General features: G+C 39.8%; 1 long non-coding RNA gene across 1 annotated transcript; it reads left to right on the top strand.

Moving 5' to 3' along the window:
* Positions 1-6757: 6757 nt before the first annotated feature.
* LOC116994508 lies at positions 6758-13642 on the top strand. Its single transcript, XR_004417504.2, has 3 exons — positions 6758-6848; positions 8721-8830; positions 10160-13642. It is a non-coding gene; the product is annotated as an uncharacterized LOC116994508 (long non-coding RNA).
* Positions 13643-21323: the final 7681 nt, after the last annotated feature.

Here is a 21323-nt window from a genome sequence, read left to right as displayed (position 1 = left end):
GCAGGGATAAGGGGTATTAAAAATGCTTCATCTGATTGGGTTTTTGGCTAACAGCAGTAACAATATCAGAACACCAGCTCACTCACACTGTGACAGAGCTGGCATAAATCAGCTGTACATGAGAAGATTTAGAGGAGCATGTGTGGAACATGCTGATCCAAGTCCAAGTTAAGAGTCTGGGAAAGTGTTATGAAGATGTATGTTCAATATACTCATACAGCAGGCTGAGTCACAGTGCAGCAATAAATGGCAGACTTGCAATTAATAATTTATTTAGCTGATATTAAATTATATGCTGCACAAGAAGAATGTGTGTTTCTAAATATGGCTCTTCATTCAAAAGCTCCTTTGCAAGCAGTGGGAACTAACTCATTTAAAGGTGACACTAAGTTAGTACAGGTAGGAAGGATTCTCATGTGCGCAGTCACCTCCACAGGCAGAAAACCACAGCTCAGAGCACAGCAAAGCACCAGCACAATAGATGAAACAAAGCTTCATACACCCTTCTCAACTCTCTTCTGGCAACACCTAAAGTTTCACAGAACAAAAAATCCTATGTGGACAGCCAGGTATTAAATGTAATACAGGACACGAATTTTTCATGGCTTTTACAGATACTTAAAGTCATCAACAAAATACTTTTTTTCTGCTGAAAGATTACATTTTTCAGATTCATAAGTACTAAAATTGTAATTAAGTATTTGCATAGTCGCTGCACCAAAAAAAAAATTAATAAATGGAATGATTTTTAAATTTGTGTGTCAGACACAAAGACATGTATTCAGATGGATGTGTTTACAAAACACATGGGTTTTAAAATAAGTGTGTGCCTTAAATCCCATAAGTCATAGCCTGAAATAAACCTGAAGCTAACCCTGAATATGAGCTATTCCCTGTTTTAGCATTCAACAAGTGACTGGTCAGTATTATAATTTTTTTTGTCTGAACATACGTGGAATCAACACACAAGAGTGAATCAGGGTTTACATATAAATTAGGCAAATCTTTTATTACATTTGCCACTTAGCTGGATTTAATGGATAAAAGTTACACTGACATCATTTTCTTATGTTAATATCCCAGTACTCTGTGTTTTGATGAAAAGAAGAAACATGAACTTCTTTCATACAAAAGCCATTAGGCTTTAGTAAATTGCAGTTTACAATTCTCTGGATTATTTTGTGCCTCACATGAAATGCCAGAAAAGTGAAACGTCTGTTCTATGGAGGAAATAAAGTGAAACGTCTGTTCTATGGAGGAAATAAGAAAAGCACTGCATCTATTGTGGGTTGACTTTTCTGAGTGCCCTGTTTAATCTTCTTTTTCTCTCTGTGCTCAGGAACACTTTGAATTAAAAAAGTTATTTTCATTTTATTGGTAAAACTAGAATACCATTGGCAAGACCAGATCGTAATTTATCTTTTAGTTCTCAAAGTTTACAAAACAAATTCAAGGAAAACAGACGTGCCTGTCAGCAGTGTGGTTCCAGAAAAACAGAGACATCCGCTAGGTGCAGATGACATACACAATGTGCAACAAGGGCTGGAGATAAACCTGACCATGGAGAGGTAAACAATTCTCTGACTGCACTTCATGCTGCCACCAATTGCAGATTACAGATGACCCCACCAGTGGTTGCCTTCCGATCTTAACCATTCTGTCATTCTGTGATTCCCAGTACACCAGGCTGATGCCACACATAGCAGCCAGGAGAAGCTACTGATGTGAATGTATGGTTGTACCTGAAAATACAGTTTTAGACTTTCTATAAACTCCCAATACAGCACAAGAATAGATAAAGAGACTCTAGATAAACAAAGACAAACACAAATAATAAACAAAGTTATTGAGGAGAGCAAGAAATAGATGGGGTGGGCAGTGTTTTTAATCTGGGACATTTCAAAAAGAGATATTTAAGAGGACAATAAACAGAGTAATAAATTCAAGGAAGTCCTGCAGCTAAAAGACATTTACAAATCAAATGTTACACAGATACAAGAAATACAGTACAGTAACTAAAGCAACTGTAGCACATGAACTGAACAGAATCTCAGGAGCAACTGAAATAGGGTCAAGTGCTGGGGTGCCATTATATATTAACAAAGAAGCAGACTTCCCTGGTAAGCAAGAGTTGCACAGAACTGATCAAGGGCAAAAAAAAACCCAAGAAAATAATTTCCAAGCATAGTTTACTGCTGTAGGGCTAAAAGTCCACTTTGATCCACAGATTCTGCTTCCAAAACACAAGAGGTCTTGGAAATGCTGCCAGGTTGATAGACACTACTGGAACAGATGCAATTCTATGAGACAGCAGTGTGCCTCCTGCCAGTCAGGAATAAGTGACTCACACAAAGTGAGGAACCAGAATTTTCTGGAGGTTAGAACTGTGTTTTTAAACAGCAATAGTCAGACAAACAGCTGTTTTGGGTTAGGTGTTAGTGGGAAGAAAATCCTAATTAATAGAAAATAGCTCCAAATAAGGAAGTGATTGACATTGTTCAAAATATTACAAGAATAATCCAAAGCATGTAAGCATTTCAGGGGATGATCTAAAAACACAGTGCTTAAAAATAAATAAAAGGGAAATCAGAAGAGAATTTAATTAGACTGAAAAGCACAGTGCCTCCCCTGTGAAGCAGGCTGGGGTTTTCTTTAAATCCAAAGTCTAGTAGTTTTACACTTGTTCAGAACAATAAAACTGCTCCAGTAACTCAGAAATAAGTGGGCAGAAACAGAGTATGAGAATGAAGAGCGCTGCCATAGTGTGTGCTGAATACAGGGATGAAGCTAAATGAGCAGAAAGACTATCTGAGAAATAAAGAAAGCAAGCAAATAGATTTTAGTCAGATAATAAAAAGAAAATAGAAAATAAGATCAAGGAGAGATTAATTTGCCTCAATTAGTATTACACTGATTTTTCCACTGAGGACATTTCTGATACACAAAGGCATGACAAAAAAAATGGAAGCAGCACCCTCTTAAATGAACTCAAAGTTAAAAGTAGAAAAACTAAAAATTCCTTCCATGATATTGATAACTGGTATATTAAAAATTGAGAATCCATTTGTAAATTTTTTTGAATAAATCTCTCAAGTTGCACTTGATGCCTACTGGGTATACAAAATTCTGAATTAGGATGAAGAAGTAGGGTAGAGTAATCCAACATGGTTCTTTCATTTTCCTCAGAGAAAATGCATATCTCCTCACCAACCTTCCAAAATTCAGGCCAACAGAAGAGTCCCTTTGGTAATTTTTTCTGACAGTTGAACTGCAAGTCTGCAGTTGTTCGCTTAAACCCAATGCAGCAGAAGTCAGTGGATACTGGAACTTACCCAAAGGCAATGGGACATAACTGTACACCACATAAGATCACGGAAAATGCAATTTTGGCTCTGAAAGGTGTTTTTGATGGTTGACTATCAACGTTGTCACTCCGTGTTTCCTTTTCTCTACTGACAAAAAATGCACTGAAACAGGAACACTGAAACACAATGTTCTTTCTCACTGACCATCCAACCTCACAGTGACTTAATGTGCAGTAACTACCTGGAGGTATTGAAATTTGTTTTTCTTGGGAAGTGTGGGGCAGCAGAGAGATAGATTTAGATCCTTTCTGGAACTCCAGACTATTTTGGTTCATCTAGGTATCCTTAAGCATATTTTGGATTTGAAGATAAGTTTTTCATTCTGCAGAAGCTTGAAAGTCTTGCAACAGCAATTAATAATTTGAAAGTTCAAGGTAATTTGCACATCTGACATTTAAATCTGTGGCATACATGGCATACAATCTTCTATGTTTTACCTACCATTGTACTCCATTATTTAAAAATTATTTGAAGGATCCTAGCCATGCACATACCTACGTATGTATTTGCATTTCAGCAAGTGATTTTTTTATTAGTTTTTTGGTAAGATGAACAAAAATCCAGTGGTGTGATTCTTGTCCTGAAAGCTGTAATTCCATTTGAACAGAAAATTCAAACTGTTCTAGGAGAAAATAAAAGGCAGAGACTTGGTTTCTTTTAGGAAAATTGCCAGAACATACATTTTTAGGTAGATGCAAAGAAAGGTCATTCAGATTTACTAATACAAAAAGTTAAAGACAGAGTAAACTACAGTTTAGTAATCCTGTTATTGAAATTGTGCAGGAATATATTACAGTTATATAGCTGTTGGAAATAGCAGGAGACTGGGATCAGTAGCTCATTACCTTCTACAAACACAGGATATAATCCATGCCTAAAAGAGCTTACTATCTGCGCAGACAGGGAGAGATTAAGATCAGAGGTCACAATACACAAGCAAATAGGACAGAGTGAAGTTCACATCTGAAGTGTAAGCCAGTTAATGGTAGGGAATTGTTCTGATTTTTCTTGCTTAATACTGATGGCACCTAGGAGTTCTGTGGCACAGTATGACCTCTAGCACAAGACCATTGCAGAGGTACATCTGTGGGAGAAAAAGGAAAGACCACTAAAACAGAAAACATTGAAGCATCTCAGGAAAGGGTGGGTCAAATCTAGTTTGAGATAAGAAAGTAAGCGTCAGTTCTTTGGTATTCCTGCACATCTCCCAGGCAAGAAACTTTGCTTGAGTATAACTTGTAAGCAAGTGGCAGCCAGTTGCCATACCAATGTAAAAGTAGAAACCTCTCTGTTTTTCCCTTTAAATTGTGCCTTTGGGTGAAACAAAGCCAGAAGTCCATTCCCTTCAGATGTACACCACTGCTGCTAGTTTTGTGACCTCTAAGGACACACAGGAACTCTAAAGTTTTGTCACTAGCTGTGGTAATGAGTAAGTATAAAAACAATTGCTTATGTTTGTTGTATGCAATTTCTCAGTAACTACTGCCACTAGTAGATAAGAAAAAAATTGAGTCACAACTGACTTCCTTTAACAAAGCATAACCAAGGTGGGTTAATGTGGTGTCTTGTCTGAAGGGTGAATGTATGTATATATATATATATATACACTCTCTCCCCAAATTTAAATACTAACAGAGTGATGTTCTTCTTTCCCTATGTGCCTCTGCTCTCCCTAATTCAGTATCAGTTTCTTTGAGCAGTGTGCTCTCTGACATGCTGCCTAACTCTGCATTAACTCTCCAGTGAAGTTCTTAAACTCTTAGGATCCAAAAAACATCATTGAGCACTCTCATGTTTAATAAAGAGAAAGTAAATGGTGCATGAAGGCATATGGTCTTTACAAGTTTCTTGTGTCTGTATTACTGCTGTGTATTACAGCAGTCCACTACTGAAACTCATTGCAACAGCTTAAAGAAAAAATAGAATAAAATTTTTAAAAATCCCAAAAGTATTTGGATTCACCTATAAAATACATAAGTACTGGTATTTTATACTCAGCAACATGAAATTTCTATTTACATATATTATTTCTGAAGGTAATATTAAACAAACAAACCAATGCAGAAACTATGAACAGGAATTAAAAGAACAGGTGGGAAGCATAAGGATTATTCCTTCTACATTCACATTTAACAGGGTTTGCAAAGATGAGGATTCAATCATCCCAACACGCAGCACCATGCTCATTTTGGAGAGCTCCTTTCTCAGAGCAAATTGTCAGCACTTTGAGGAATGTGTGAAACATTCCAAATGACAATGCTTGACTCTCACCGGGAAAGAAGCAACTCCAAAATTTTAACACTGTACCTCAGAAATCAGTTTTTTTCATGTCATTCAGCAAATATTTAGCATAACAAACAAAAAGCCTTTCTGTTTACCACTTAAAATAACATAGTACCCTGTTTTTTTCTGTCCGGTGGCAACATGTTAACATAGCCCATCAGTATTTTCAGCTCGGAATCTGTTAAATGTTGAAGTGCACACAAGAATCACAAAAATAATTATCAGAGATCACGGAGAGCAGACAGTCCATCACCAGCACTACTATAGGAAAGTGCATGCCTGTTAGGAGTCGTTCAACAGGCTCCACACTACAAGAGTTCTGGCAGGCAGCCAGAAACACCACACACTATTTCCCTACAAGCCACATAAGTACAAATCTCTCACAGCCAGTCGCAGCGGAGTTTCCCTCTCCATCATACATACGATTAACATAAGTATATCCTCATCAAATTCCAGTATCTGGTGTTTCGTAGCAGGTTACTAATATTCCTCACAAGCACTTTTCCTCAGCATGAATATGGTTGTCAAAATCCTAGTAACAACCTTGTGGGTGAGTACTTCAGCAGGTCTTACCTCCGGGGAGTTACCATACAAGCCAGGGAACATATGGGCGCTATGCATCTCTGTCGTGGTGCACTTGTCCTTTCTGCACCATCACTGCGTGCAACCCAGGCTAAAACTGGCTTCCCGGGAGCGCCCATCAATAGTCACATTTCCTTTGGTTAACTACGTTTTGGCCTGCAGCGTGTGACTGAGCATAAACCCGGCTATCTCTGCAACACACACGTACGAGCACTTCAGGAGGAGAACCACCACAGCCCCCCGCCGGGTTTGTCCGCTCCGAAAGGGCAAAACCTCAAACCCAGTGCGGAACACGGCCAAACTCCGCAACCACGGCGCCGAGTTTCGGATTCACCTCCAGACAGCTCTGCGCAGAGGGCAGGAGACGGCTGGGGCAGCCGGCAGAGGCTGCCCCGTGGGACTTTCCCCCCACCTTCGCCCGGCCCCGCTGCAGCCACTGGCGGGCTCAGCGAAGCGGCGGCCCCGCCGAACACCCGCAGCCCCGGGGACCCCCGCGCCAGCCCCGCGGCACCGCGCCCTACCTCCGCCCGCCGCACCGCGCTGCTCCGCGCAGCTGCCTGGTTACCGAGCACAACACGCCGCGCCGCCCCGCCCCGCCGGCCCGCGGCGAGGAAGCAGGTGCGGGGGTGGGGAGAGGGCGGGAGCGCGGGTGCGTGTGCCGGGGATGCGTGTGCGGGGGGTGTGTGCAGGGTGCGTGTGTGGAGATGTGTGTGCAGGGAATGCGTGTGCCGGTGCGTGTGCGTGTGTGGAGATGTGTGTGCAGGGAATGCGTGTGCCCGTGCGTGTGCGTGTGCGTGTGCCGGGAATGTGTGTGCGGGGTACGTGTGCGGAGATGTGTGTGCGGGGATGCGTGTGCGGGGATGCGGGATGCGTGTGCCGGGGATGCGTGTGCCGGGGATGCGTGTGCCGGGATGCGGGGTGCGTGTGCCGGGATGCGTGTGCCGGGATGCGTGTGCCGGGAATGCGTGTGCCGGGATGCGTGTGCCGGGATGTGTGTGCCGGGATGTGTGTGCGGGGATGTGTGTGGCGGATGCGTGTGCCGTACCCTTGCGGCGCTCCCCGGTCGGTGCGCGGCCGCCTGCGGGCTGCAGCCCGCGCCCGGTGCCCGCTGTCCTTGCGCGCATCGCGGGGGGGCCGCGCCCCGCCCCGCCGCGGCTGCAGCAGCAGCAGCAGAGCCGGGGCGGCTTGTCCGGGGGCTGCTGCGCTGACCGCTGTGCCGGGGAGTCGGAGCGTGAGACACCGGCCTCAGCCCCAAAGTGCGTTCTGGCCAGTAGCCAAAATACTTCGAGAACGATTGCATCGAGCTGTCGCTGCTAATTACTATTACTAGTTCTATTACTAGTTCTACTACTATTACTATTATTATTATTTTTATTATTATTGCTGCAATATAGAGCGTGCTACAGGGCATTACCTTTGGCGTAGGCTCCAGAGCATCATCATGCGTAAGGCAGAGAGCTGCACAAGCAAACTGGGACAGCAGCTCTTACATAACAGCAGCAGGACAGAAATATTCAAAGGAGCTGGCAAGACGGTCTGCCACTTTTGAGCTCTAACCACGCTAACCATGCAACAGTGCTTGTGCCCCCAGTATAAAACGTGATTCTGCCTCTTCCAAAGACATTGCACAATCCCTATGATTTATTTTCGCTTTTTCCCTCCTTAATTTTAGTGATACCATTAAGGCTAGCTTCATGCAGGAGACAGAAGGATATTTTTCTGCCTGAGAGATGGATCATCTCTGGTCTGTGTCATTGGGAAAAAAAACCCACTCATTTGGAGCTGAAATGGAGAAGCTGGGAGAAGCAGTGCCAATGAACCTCTTAGTTTTCATCATTTCTGGCAGTGCTGCAGTGATTCTACAACATTAGCATGCAGGGTGTTTAGTGAGTGGATGGATAAAATCAGAGTTAGACAGCAGAGATTACTCAGCATCACCCCGTCCTTTAGCACCAGTCATATTAACATTGGTGCTACCCTCGTGATATGAACACGTACACACATGGCACCTATCCCGACATTATGCAGTTATGGATTGCACACTTGGAGCCAGGGTCCTATGTGGAAGAAGCAGACATACCAGGAGCTACAGCAAGAATTCATGTGAAACTGGGATATACATATCTAGGTCACCTCCAGCCATCCACAAAAATTACCTCTTTCTGACAATGAGTGTAACCAGGCATATGGGGCCTGAAATTTTCCTCCTTTTGAAAGGTTGTGGGATTTTTTGTTCGGTTGGTTTTGGGGTATTTAGAGGGGTGGAGTGGGGGGAGGGTGTGCAGGAGGAGAACTGAAAAGCTTTACTCATCCAATTTTTCTTATCTCCTTGTTCTTCTCTGTCTTACCCCATGCCAGTTGCAGCACCAAAAATGGCAAAGGAAGAGGATGCTCACATGTTTCTGAGTCCCCCTTTCTATATATATCTTTTTGCTGAAAAAAATCCTCACTTTGCTGCCTCTTTCAGAAAATATTTTCTTATTTTTCTAGGTTAAGAGCATGAGTATTCACCTCAATGAGAGCATCTTCACAGCAAAAGCTCAGACTTCATACAGTAATACTACTATTGTTTGAAGCCGTTCAGCAAAGTACTTGCTAGTGTAAGCTTCAATTTCTGCGCTAAATGCTGTGCTGTATGTTTTAAAAGCTCAGCAAGAAAAAAAATTGTCTGTGCTATCCTAAGGACAATGTATTTGTCATTATTACTTTCTATATTTTGCTTTTAATTGTTGAAAAGTCATTATCTGAAACTGTTGCCTCTTGGGTATGTGTATATATCTTTTCTGCAAGGACAGGTGATTAGATTTGATAATATATAGCATCCTCAAGGGCTGCTGCTTTTAGCTGAGACATGAAGAGGTCTTTTGCACCGAAGAATATGGGGCACACTTCCTCAAAAGAGAAATACTGCCTATAAAAGAGGTACAGTAATGTAATGTTTCGGTATGCCTCAGTATTGTATCACTCTCTACTTGGTCCAGGTTTGGTTGCCAGACTTCAACAAATATGTAGATATTATCAGGCAGAGAAAATCCAGAGAATGAGAATGAGAATGGTGGAAAATTTAGAACACTTAATCCAAAAGAAAAGTATGAAATTGTTATTCAATCTAGAGATTAAAAACTGGCATGAGATATAAAAGCATTCTAAAGGAGTACTAAAAGGAAGGGAATAATCACTTCTTGGTGTCCACAGTACATAGGACAAGAAGTAATCTGCTTATCTTGTACAGACACCTTATTGTCATATCAGAACCAAAAATTTTAGGAGGAAATAAAGCTTTGCACCACATACCATAAGAAAGAAGTGAAACTGGAGTCATGGAAGATATTTAAGCTCAGACTAGACAAGCATCTTCCTGGAAGGCATTTTTAATTTTTTGATACTTTGTCAGGGTACAGAACAGGCTATCTCTGTGAGTGTCTTGATCTCTTTTGAGTCCATTTGCTGTAACTGTGAATGCTGAACCTGGTTTGAGTAAAAGAGCATACCCTTCTTCCTGCAGGTTTTGCAGCAAGCAGTAGTTGCCACTTCCTTCCTGTCCTAAACTGCCACACAGTATCTATGCAAAACCTGGAAGCATTGCCACACACCTCCTGAGAGTTGTGTGCACTTCTACATCTGTTTTTCATGTACTGTATCAAGCACAAAAGTATAAACATTTAATCAAAGAATCATATAGTTTGAACAAGGACTTGTAAAATCATCAAGTCCAACTGTTGACCCAGTCCAAGTCCACTGCTTCACCTTGTCCCTATGCATCACATCTACATGTCTTTTAAATACCTCCAGGGACAGGGAATCAATGACTTGGCTGGGCAGCCTGTTCCAGTGCATGACAACCCTTTCCACAAAGAAATATTCCTAATATCCAATCTCAACCTCTCCTGATGCAACTTGTTTGTTCTTGTACTATCACTTATTAATAGGAAGAAGAGACTGACACACTCATCTTGTTACAACCTCCTGGCTCAGATTCAGTGGTTCTTAACCAGCATCTTCAGGTCCTTTTCTGCCAGGCCACTTTCCAGCTACTCTTCCCCAAGACTGTAGCACTGCCTGGGGTTGTTGTGCCCCAGAGGCAGGACTTGGCACTTGGCCTTATTGATTTGCCTCAGCCCAGCCTGTCCAGATCCCTCTGCAGAGTCCTCCAGCAGATCCTCACTCCCTCCCAGCCTGGTGTCTCAACTGCAAACTGACTGAGGTTGCACTTGATCCCCTCACCTCAAATAATTGATAAAGATATGAAATGAAGGAGAGGAACTGACGCCAGTACTGAGACCTGGGGAACGCCACATTTATCTCTGAACCAAAGCTCTCTGTTCAGCCAGGGCGGTCTTTCCTGCTGGCTCATCTTTCAGCACATTGGGACAGCCTGCTCCTGCACATTCAAGATTTCCTTCCTGAAGAATGACTAGCCTTCCTGGACTCCTTTGCCTTTCAGGACTGCCTCCCTAGGGACTGTCAGCAAGTCTCCTAAACAGGCCAAAGTCCCTCCAGAAGTCCAAGGAAGCTGAAATCTCTCCTTACTTCTCCAAGAATCTATACACTGTAAAACTGCATGATTTTTTTCTGTATAGTTTTGTATGCTGTACTTAAGTGTTTATGTTTTATATTTGAATGTAACAAAACCTGGGTGAAGTAACTTCGAAAATAAAATAAAGATACAACTAGAAGCCAGATAATATATTCCCTTTAGCATGAATTGTACTGAATTACATGAAATACAGCAACACACCATTTGTCTTCCCTTCCATTGTGCTGAAATAAATAAATAGAGTGGGATGACATTACACAAAATTAGGTGGGAGTGGAAAAAAATCAGGAAAAAATCATCTACTAAACTAGTATATTATACTGTGATATGTGATCCATTCTTGTAAGTGAAGTTATCAAAATTTTAACAGCTTAGAGATAATTAGGATTTATATGTACTGAATGAGCTCAGTCTAGCATATGGCAAGAGTCGAGCTAAAACAAATGGCATTTATTTCCAGTGTTAGTCACCCCATTTTTGTCAAGAAAGTCATTATATCTTTTTAAAATGTATTGTTTTGACAATTTTCTCTTGTTTATGCTTCACAAGTTGCACTAAATTGGAAAAGAAAATACTAAAATCTCAAACTACTATACAAGATTGAAAAGTGTCAATATTGTCTAAAATAGGACTCAAAGGTTATTACTTGAAGGTCTTAATCAAGCAGAAGAGCTGCCAGCCTAAGAATTGCACTAGAAGTTGTCCAATCCAGCAGCTGAATAGCAGTAAGGCTGCCACAGGTTCCCAACCCTACATCCAGCCAGCAGCAAAGTTGAGAGTGCTCAGCTCCCAGTAGGTGCTCATCCTAACAATGTGCATGCACGGGAATGTGTGGCTGCATGCACAGTTCAGCAGGGACCAAAACCACAGCCCTCATACTGGCACTTGTCATGGGACCAGCCTGATTCTGCCTTATCAAGGTGAAAGCCTGAGAGCAGAATATACATGCAAGTACATATAGAGGCATAAAGGGTGAACCCCTGCTGTAGTTGATGTTAAACACTCCATTGTGCCAGCATTTGGCCCCTGGATCCCAGTCGGCCCAGCCCCTGAGGTCTGAGTCCTGCTCCACTGGCAGGTAAAGACCCATTGACCCATCAACAAACACTACTGCTTTTTACAGGACACATTTTGTCCCCTTAGCCTTTCACCTTTGTGCCTCCAGCCCCTTGTGTGTTGTGGAGATTAATCTTTAAACACATAACCTAACAGTTTCTAACAATGCTTTGGCATAGAAAAATAATAAAATTTAAATAAAATCAGTTTAAAAATTCAGATGAACATGGTAAGAGTAAATTCCTTGTAATGAACCAGTAGTACAAAGCAGTCATGATCAGATTGTGCCACCCTGTGGACTGTGTCAAAGAGCTGTTTCCTTTAGTGCTGGGCTAAAAACATGCTGTAGGAACAGGCCGAGAAATTCTCAGCCACCAAAGCAAAAATAATTTTGAGTTTCCTTACATTCTAATAGAGACAAGATGTCTTCTTGAACTGTGCCTTTGAATAGCACTGGGCAGATTTTGAGCTGGCACCAATCTCAAACAAACGTGGACAAATATCTTATCAGGAAAAGTCATAATACCTTCGTGAATTATCTTCCTGTTATGTAACACTAGGCAGAATAATTCAGTTTCTTTACTTGCTTGGAGATACATGTATGAGCAGAAAAACAATCTCTCTTAAATTATAAAGAAATCAAAATAATTGCCTGTCTGAATATTACAGTATTACAGTCAAACAACAAATCCTTGCGGTAAAAACAATAAACAAGATGGAAACCACAGCGTATGACAGTGGCCACAGTAAAACGATGATTTGGAGCTAAAATAAAAGACTAATCTGGTAGGAAGAGAGGGCTCATGGGTAAGTTTGGGTTTTTAGACAATGTGGAGCTGTCTTTTAAGTTCTAATCTGAAAAGAGGTCTAAACAGAAATTGAGAACAGGGCATTTAATAAGGGGTGAGAAGCTTGGTGTGCCACATGAGGCAGCTACAGCATCTTAAAAGCACAAACTAATGTTGTCAAAACATGAGAAGGCAGGTGGTATCAGTCAGAGATTGGAGAAAGCATTATTTTTCTAAGAAGAAATGGAAATTGAACCTCTTTACTTAGTTCTTATAAGCAGCATATGGGTCTAGTGGGAGGCTAATCTCCCTGATAATACAAAAATCTACGTGGAGGAAACCCTGGCCCTATGATTTTTCATAATCTGTAATTAATATACTGAAGATTCTTGTGATCACTATCATTACTTAGCTATTGGCTGACTGACAGTGGCTATTCTCGGTCACTGTCATTATACTTGGAGTTTTAAAGCTATATTACCTGACTTCTATAGTGGTCTGAATACAAAACACATGAAAAAAAAAATTAAATATCTAAAATATGTCTAATATGATAAATATTTTAAATGACAAGGCATGTATTTGAGCTACTAAACATTGTTATGTGAGTAAAGGAATTTATTCAAAATCTTTCCTGACATAATTTTGTATGTGCCTCAAACTCATGAGGTAAGAGAACCATCTTGGTATTCATGAGAACTTCCAAGGGCAGAAGTCTGCCATCTCTGTGAAATTAATGATATCAGGTATTATTTTCTATCATTTGATGTTTACAGGTAGCACCAGAATTTCTTCTCAAATGTTAGGATTCTTTTATGAGACATCAATGTTTTTTATCATGTTCGTTTTCATTCAGGAACTTGAAGCTCTATGTCTTGTCTAATAGCATTTAATGAGTAGGAAGCATGTTGTTTTCTATGAAAGCAGATGGTGTTGTTTAAAACAGTATTGCAATTTCTGTAAAAAAAATACTTATTTAGAATAAGAGTTTTAAGAATAATATTACGTAATAAAGAGACAATGAAAAATAATGGTACACAAATCTATTTTATACAGAGACAGGCAGGAATTTTATTAACATTTTCTGAATTGGTAGACTAAACCTAAGAATGAAATTATAAGATTTCTAAATGGCCAGTAGAAAGGCCAAGCAATGTTGAAAGAATAAGTTATCATGCCTACAAAAGTGTCTTTTTTTTGTCCCCTCCAAAATTATGTGCTACCCATCTCTTGGCTTTAACTGTATCCACTGTTTCAGTGCTATGCTTTATCCTGAAGGTGGCTGCAATTTCATGTGAGTCATTCATTCCTATAGTCTGAATATTTTTTCACTGGATGTTTTTAATATTTAGCTGTAACCACAAGGAAATTGGGTAGTTTCAAGACTACACTGCAACATTTATTTTAGGAAAATACTGTGGCACAATGCAAAAATACAGAGTGTACTTTAAATTAATCACAATAATTTTTCAGTAAATATCTTTTTCCACTAGGCAAAAAGTCCCCAAAGGAATTCTTTCTTTCTACCTTAATGCTTTGGGTGAATATCTTTTCCTGTATAGACCAAATCATTGCTGAATGTTGTTCTTGGGAGAAAAATCTTCTGGAAGAGTTTTTCTGTTGTAAAAAAAATCTCTCATAACTGTGTCTTTTTGACCTCCAAAAATTAAGTTTTATAGCTGGAAGAGAAACTCAGACAGCCCACTGTTGATTTATATCCTTACAGGGTTTTACTTCAAATTGCCGGTATCACCTTTTGTAAAACTGCTCCTCTGTGTTATGGGGACCATTACACAGCACTGTTTGCAGATATCTGTCAGAGTCAAAGTTATGGTGTTAAGGCCCAGATGCTTCTAGTTCCTGCATGCTTATTTCTTGAGATTTCATAAATGTTTTTTGTTCTCCAGAGACAGATTTTTTTGTTGTTGTTTACACAGATTTTATAAAATACTGTCAGAGCAAAGGACCTGGGTTTGTATTCATGTTGCATTGGCAGGGATGACTATACCAGCCACTGTTCTGATTATCACCTCTAACTTTGAAGTGCAGCACCCTAGAACTAAAAGTGCAACCTGCCACAGAATTACCTGGACCACCAATGCTCTGCATCTCAGACTTGCTACAGACTCATGTCCTCTGGACACAGAAGAGAGAAATATGGTCAGTAGTGGACCCAGCATTGATAGCCTCTAGATCCTTTGAATTTCTTTTGTTTTCTGTTGTCCTCTGAGGCAAACCTTATTGGATGCTTTGCATTCTGCTTCCCTTTTCTCATCTTGAAATTCCCATTGCAGCTCCAGTCAGCTCAATCCATCCCAGGAAAATCCAAACACATTTCATTCTGAGGTTAGCTTGCTCATTTTATTGACTGTGCTTCAAAATAAGGAAACAACAAGCAATTAATCACCCGGTCAGAGGGTATATTCTATGATTTTATCTGAAGATCAGATTTAGGTTGTCATCACCGTACAAGAATCTTTCATAATATATTCCTGAGAATTGGCAACATCCACTGTTTCAAAAGACATGTGACTTATCTTTGTTTTCAAAACTGGAAAGTGGAAGCATTCTTGCTGACACAAATTCCCCTACTCCTGCTTCCCCTTACAATTTCTGATGGTTGTCTAGTTAATGGAGTCTCCACTTGTTTCTTGTTTATTTTTTAAATCTCATTCCATGCCTGTCCTGACAGTCTTAGGACTGTTCCCTGATCAGTCCAGGTATCTTTGGTTAAGATCAAGTGATCTTAATTCAGAAGGTTAACAGTCATTCCTGATCTATGTCCTTTAATTCTAAATTTCGGTCTTATTGTGATTTCTTTCTTACTGTGCTTTCTTCCATAAATTTTTAAAGTTTGACTGACCCATGTCAAGTAGTCTTGTTGTTGAATGTTTTGCCTTTGTCTTAACAGTTTCATTTCCATAACATTTTCCTCATCTCTCATATTTTTATTTCTGATATTTTCAATCATTCAGAACATGATTGTGAGTACATGTGATTCAATTTACTGATGCAGTTTCTGTTTGCTAAATATCTGTTTCAGAATACCTACATCTTAGATGTGCTTGTCTCCCAAGACCTTTACAGAATACATCAGGAGTTGTTCTACTGAAAGTTTCATCATTGTAAAATTGAAAGCATGCATGAAAGTGCACATGCATTCTTTCAAGGAATACCAAGCTCCTTGTACTTACTGGTAAATTATTTTCTACATCTGGAGTTTCTGTAGTCACTCCATGCTTGGATGACTGTGTCCACAACCTCTCCCCCTTACAGAACAAGATTTATTCAGTTTACTCTCCTTAATAGCAAGCTATCTGAGAGCAGTAAAAATTAATGACCTGCAGTAAAAAATGGTTAAATTAATTATTCACCAGTTTCCAAAGGACCATGATTGCATTTCCATTCTCTGTGGAGCCCTCCAATTAGTTTGCTGAGGGACCGAGGTGCTCAGTGGTGTGGAGGTTAAAAGTACAGAAGTTTGTGTGGGTTCCCAGGAGAGAGGGAGTAGGGGCATTGTCAGAGGTGGCTAGGATGGCTAGATGGGAGAGGGTGAGGGCAAAGATTTGGAGGTTTTATGACTCTAGGAAGTTCTGGGATGACTAGAAGGAAAGTATATGTGTGAGGAATGACTACTGCAGTCTTTCATCAGAGCAAAATTCTGTAATTAGTCAGGGACATAACTTCTCTGGGATTCATAGATATGCTGAGGGAAGAATAGTTTTCATGACATGGCTTCTATCTTTTTCCCACTTAAACATGATCAAGCACCTGCTTTTGCTTTTGGCTACTTCTCTACTTAAGACGAGGTCAGACAAACAGGTTGCTGCCACTCATGTTACAGCAGTAAGTAATGGTCCTGCTCTAATAAACTGCAGCTTAGCAAGCGAGGCAATCAAGACAAATCTGGCAAACAAGCTCCCATGAAATTTCTTTAACCCTTACATGCTGCTTTCAGGGGAAGGGCAAAGAAAATGGACAAAAATAAAAAAAAAAAATCAATGAATGGAAGCAGTCTTGCTTTTCATTGTGATATTCTCCTGCAGAGTAAGGGAAAAAATAATTTGCACAAAGAAGAAGGAATCATCTAGGCTCTCTGTAATTTTTATTTACTAGAACTTAAGTAAAACAGAGTTGGAATTGATGAATGTGAAACTTTGGGGAAATCTTAATAAGAATAATTAATTACAAACCCAAGTAAGCTAAGTTGGCATACAAAACATTGCCCGTGGACTTTATAGTCCTCAAAACCTCTACTTTCACTGTTATGAGGGATTGTTCCACTCTTCTGAATGGTTGATCTTGGTTTTGCATACTTAGAACGTTTTGATGTCATGTAAATTTGAATTGTCTGTCAGTAAATCCAAAGTACTGTAACAGACAAATACAAGTCCAGCTACATTCATGAGTGGCATTTCAAGCTTGTTGGATTTATAGGAATACACCATGGATACAGCATGACTATGGTGTGATCCTGTCAATCAGAGGATGGGAAGATTAAACATTCATGACTACTGAAAGGCAATTTCCTTCAATTGTTCATCATACCTCCATTCTTAACCTTTCCCATAGGATTTCCTCTTGCTCTAAACTTCAGAAAAAATTTTACTAGACTTTTTATGGTAGTAGTAAATTGATGAAGGGGGCTATAATTGTCAAGCATTTGTTGTTGTTTTGCTTCATGATATGACTCAGAAAGCAGATTTTGACTGTAACAAGCCATTTGACTAGAAAAATGAAAGAAGAGTTTTCAATCTGTTCATCTATCAAACAAATGGAGTCATGGAAATTAGGCAGTACACCCACAGCAAACCTAACTGAATCAAACCAAAATGGTATCTGCGGTGGTGTGTGGTAACTGAAACACTATTTTTCGTGACTAGCCTGGTAGACCAGATATAGGTCTGGAAAGAAAAAATTAAGCAATCCAGATAAAATACCTAAGACTGGAAAAAAATCTTATTATAAAATGACCTTTTTTTTAACATTAGAATCTATAGAATTAACTTTGGAAACAGCCCTAACATAAACAGATGAACAGTAAAGATTTTGTTCTTACCATCATTCTATTCTCATTTTTGGAAAATATTTCAGATATTCAGGAATTATAAAAACCCTCTAGAGGTTTATTTTCCCATTTCACACCTAATATGATATCTCATTATGTTTAGGGATACTTTCATTAGCAATGATGTGTTTGGATTAGGGTCTTACCTAACACTTGTAATGAAATAACTGCAGGGAACCCTTTCCTCTAAAATGACTATAAAAATGGTCATGAGAAACATACCTTGAATCCAGTGTGCTGTTTCTTGGTTTGACTGACTTCGTGCTAAAATGAGGACTGTGTCAATCCTAAATCCTAGTTTACATCTCAGCAGAAGGACTGCAGATAAATCTCTGCCCACCCGCAGGCAGCAGCACTGCAGAGGTACTGAACATGCACACAGATTCAGTGGTGCACAACTCCACACACAAATGGTAGAACAGGATTTTTTTTTTTCTTGTAGTAAGGGAATGCTGCATGATAAATCCATTACATTCCATGTGGCCACTTGGAAAAAAAATACAATTCTGCTTCTAAACAGTGTGTGAATTCTAAAGGTAAGTGAGACTTGCTGTTCACACCAGAGGACTTGCTTCCCTTCTTAGGGGGCAGAAGAAAGAATAAAAGAGCAATCTGAATTAAGATAGTGACTTTACTAAATGTCATGCTTTAGCACTGCATGTCTCAGGATTTTCAGGGGAGCAGAAGTGAATAGAAAGACTCCGAGGTTTATTGCTCTGTCCTTTGCCCTAGGACATCTAGCATCATAACTGATGACAAGGAAATATTGTATTCTAAGAACATAATGTCAAATCTCCTAGATTCTAAGTTTATGGAAAACTGATAAATTTGTTCACTAGATAAACATTTTCCACTTTTTGGAAAGCATATTGGTGGATTTCATTTTCATCTGCTGTGTGGGAAGTGGGTTCACAGGATGCATTTGTAGGAGAACTAACAATGAAGAAGGATTTTTTTGCTTGCTGGCTCCAGTTTTCTGCCCCTATTAGCAATCATGTCAAATAATCCTCTTTAGGTATTCGTGAAAATTCAACTTGAAGGTTGAAACTAGATGAGTTTATGCCTCCATTTTAATTCCCTGTGAGGAAAGAAATCTTAGATAATGACAGTACCTCTTCTTCTCTCATGGAATGGTTACTTCCAGTTTAGTCTCCTGATAAAAGTTTGACTTTGGGTCTTTCAGCTTTCCAAATTGCTAGTGTCATGTAGGCCACCACAAAATATCAAGCAATCTGCTAGATAGGAAACAGTGAGAGAGGAAGTCCCTGACTTTTTTTCAGCCTCAAATAGCTCATCCTTGCCCCCTCCCTTTTTCCCCTCTTGTGTCCCCGAGGATGACACCCATTACTGAGGTGTGCAGATGGACTCCCACCAGTCCAATGATGCCAACTCTCAGCACCATACTCCCTGGCTATCACTTGCCTGTGGGAATTGAGTGCCAAGATGCTGAAACTGTCTCTTGCCCACATGAACTACCACTATTGCTTCCAGTAGGACCCACTGCCCTGGGGTGATTTTGAGATACATTTTATTTGAAATATTTAAACCTCAATCCAAAATACTTTTTTTTTCCTTTTTTTTTTCTTTTTTTTTACTCTGACCTTAAATTTAACTGAAACTCAGTTAAACTCAAATTCAGTGCTGAAATGCAGTAACACAAAATATATTTTGCTGTGTATCCTCTTTTAATCCTCTCCTCCTTCCTTTTCCACCCACACACAAATACACACAGTCTTCAACATCACAAATACAATGAAGAAAAACAGGAATCAGAAAGTGTCCAGTTGGCAGAAGGGGAGTGCTCTCCTCAGCCTCTTTTTATGTCTCTCAGTCATCTTTTGCTGAATAATATGACTTCCACATTAGGGGAAAAAAATGGTTTCAGAGTTTTGAGTTGAATATTGTATCTGAAAATGTTACACATGTTCTAGTAAACAAAAAGAGTATTAATGTACTGCACAGTGACACTGTCTTCTCAATCACATAATGGTGCACAACTATCAATGAGGGACCCTCTTTTTATATTATGTCCTTAGGATTTCACAGCTCCCAAAAAATACTGAATGCCTGAAATACTCATGAAATTCCTACCCACGATTCTTTCTCTGAAAAATATGGAGGAAATTTAGGAGCAACTAACACACTCCCAGAAGCCAATGTGTTTTCTAAGATGGGGGTGTTACTGCAGCCACTCATTTCATTCATGGCAGCCACATCATACTGAAAGGTGTATTCTGATAGAACCACCGTGTGGCAGCCGGGCATTTTACCTGTCGCTGGTAAACTGAAGAACTTTGCTGTCTGAACTTGAAGCAATTCAATAAAGCCAGTAAATTCAAGAAGCAGTTTTTCAGCCCTTTTTCACATTATGAGCAGCATTTTACATTGATTGTTTGATGGTAGACAGGAACATTTTTCATCACTGGTCAAATAAAAAAAAAAAATTCCTGAGTTTTTTCTTTGTGCATCCGGAGAGCTGTAAAACTAACCAAGGACAAATATGAGGCTGCTGAAATATGAAACAATCAAAGGAAATCCCAGTTTAAATCATAATCTCCAGATGGAAAGTGTAAAAAAAAAAAAGAAAAAGAAAAAGAAAAATTTCACTGGATGCTCTTTTTTTTTTTTTCAGTGAACTCTGCTTTCATTTGAAATAAGAATGTTTTGTGGGTTCCTGCAGGAGAATTCATTACATATGTCTGTGTGTCCTCAGGATTAGGGCTAGTGCTGCATTAAATTCAAAGCACCTCCCCTAATTTAACCAGTGCATTCAAAACCCTTATGGACAGAATTAAATTAGTCTTTTCAAAGAGTAAAAGACTGCTCATTTAGTTGGAATTGAACTCACATCAGTAATATATTTGACATCTCATCATCTACATGCCCCCATATCCCATCAGTCAGATGTGACAGTGGGTTATACTTGACAGCATAATGAAAGATGATGAGCATTTTTATCCATCAGGGTACCTTGAGCTATGATGATTTTATTTTCAGGAAAAGATACTTCTCAATAAAGAAAAATGAAAGAGTCTGTGGGGGTTACCACTAAAATATATTTCTGCAATACTCAGAAAAAAAGATAACAGAAATAAAATTAGTCTAACACTCAAAATAATAAATTAAGAGTCTATGATTTATCAATCTGCTTTAGCTTTTTGGTGAAGATTTTACAGGTTTCCCAGAGAAGTTGTGGGTACCCCATCCCTGGAAGTGTTCCAGGCCAGGCTGGATGTGGCTTTGAGCAACACAGTCTAGCAGAAGGTTCCAACCGTGGCAAGGCAGAGGGATAGGAACTCAAAGATCTTTAAGGTTTCTTCCAGTCCGGACATTCTATGAGTTTGTCCCAGGATATGTTATGCTGTACCTCTTTCAGATAAATTCTGTTACCCAAACCAGCAAGTCTTCCTTTTTCTTGTAAGAGAAAATAGTGGAAAGACAATTTGAAACTGGCCTGAGGGAGTCTCCTGCTCAGCAAGTCAGTTTAAACCCACATCACCTTTATTCATTTGAAACTTTATTTTCTGCAAGTTGCATTATGGGTCTGTGGCACAGGTAACACTTTTGGTTGTGCAGCTTCTCTGATCTGCTGCTGGTAATTGCCCATATCAGCTGTTTGTTTCTGAGGAAAGTAGGAAAACTCC

Source organism: Catharus ustulatus, chromosome 3, assembly GCF_009819885.2.
Source record: "Catharus ustulatus isolate bCatUst1 chromosome 3, bCatUst1.pri.v2, whole genome shotgun sequence".
Classification (NCBI taxonomy): Eukaryota; Metazoa; Chordata; class Aves; order Passeriformes; family Turdidae; genus Catharus; species Catharus ustulatus.
The sequence above is the reverse complement of the archived record's forward strand: the minus strand, read 5'-3'. Positions and strand labels throughout refer to the sequence as shown.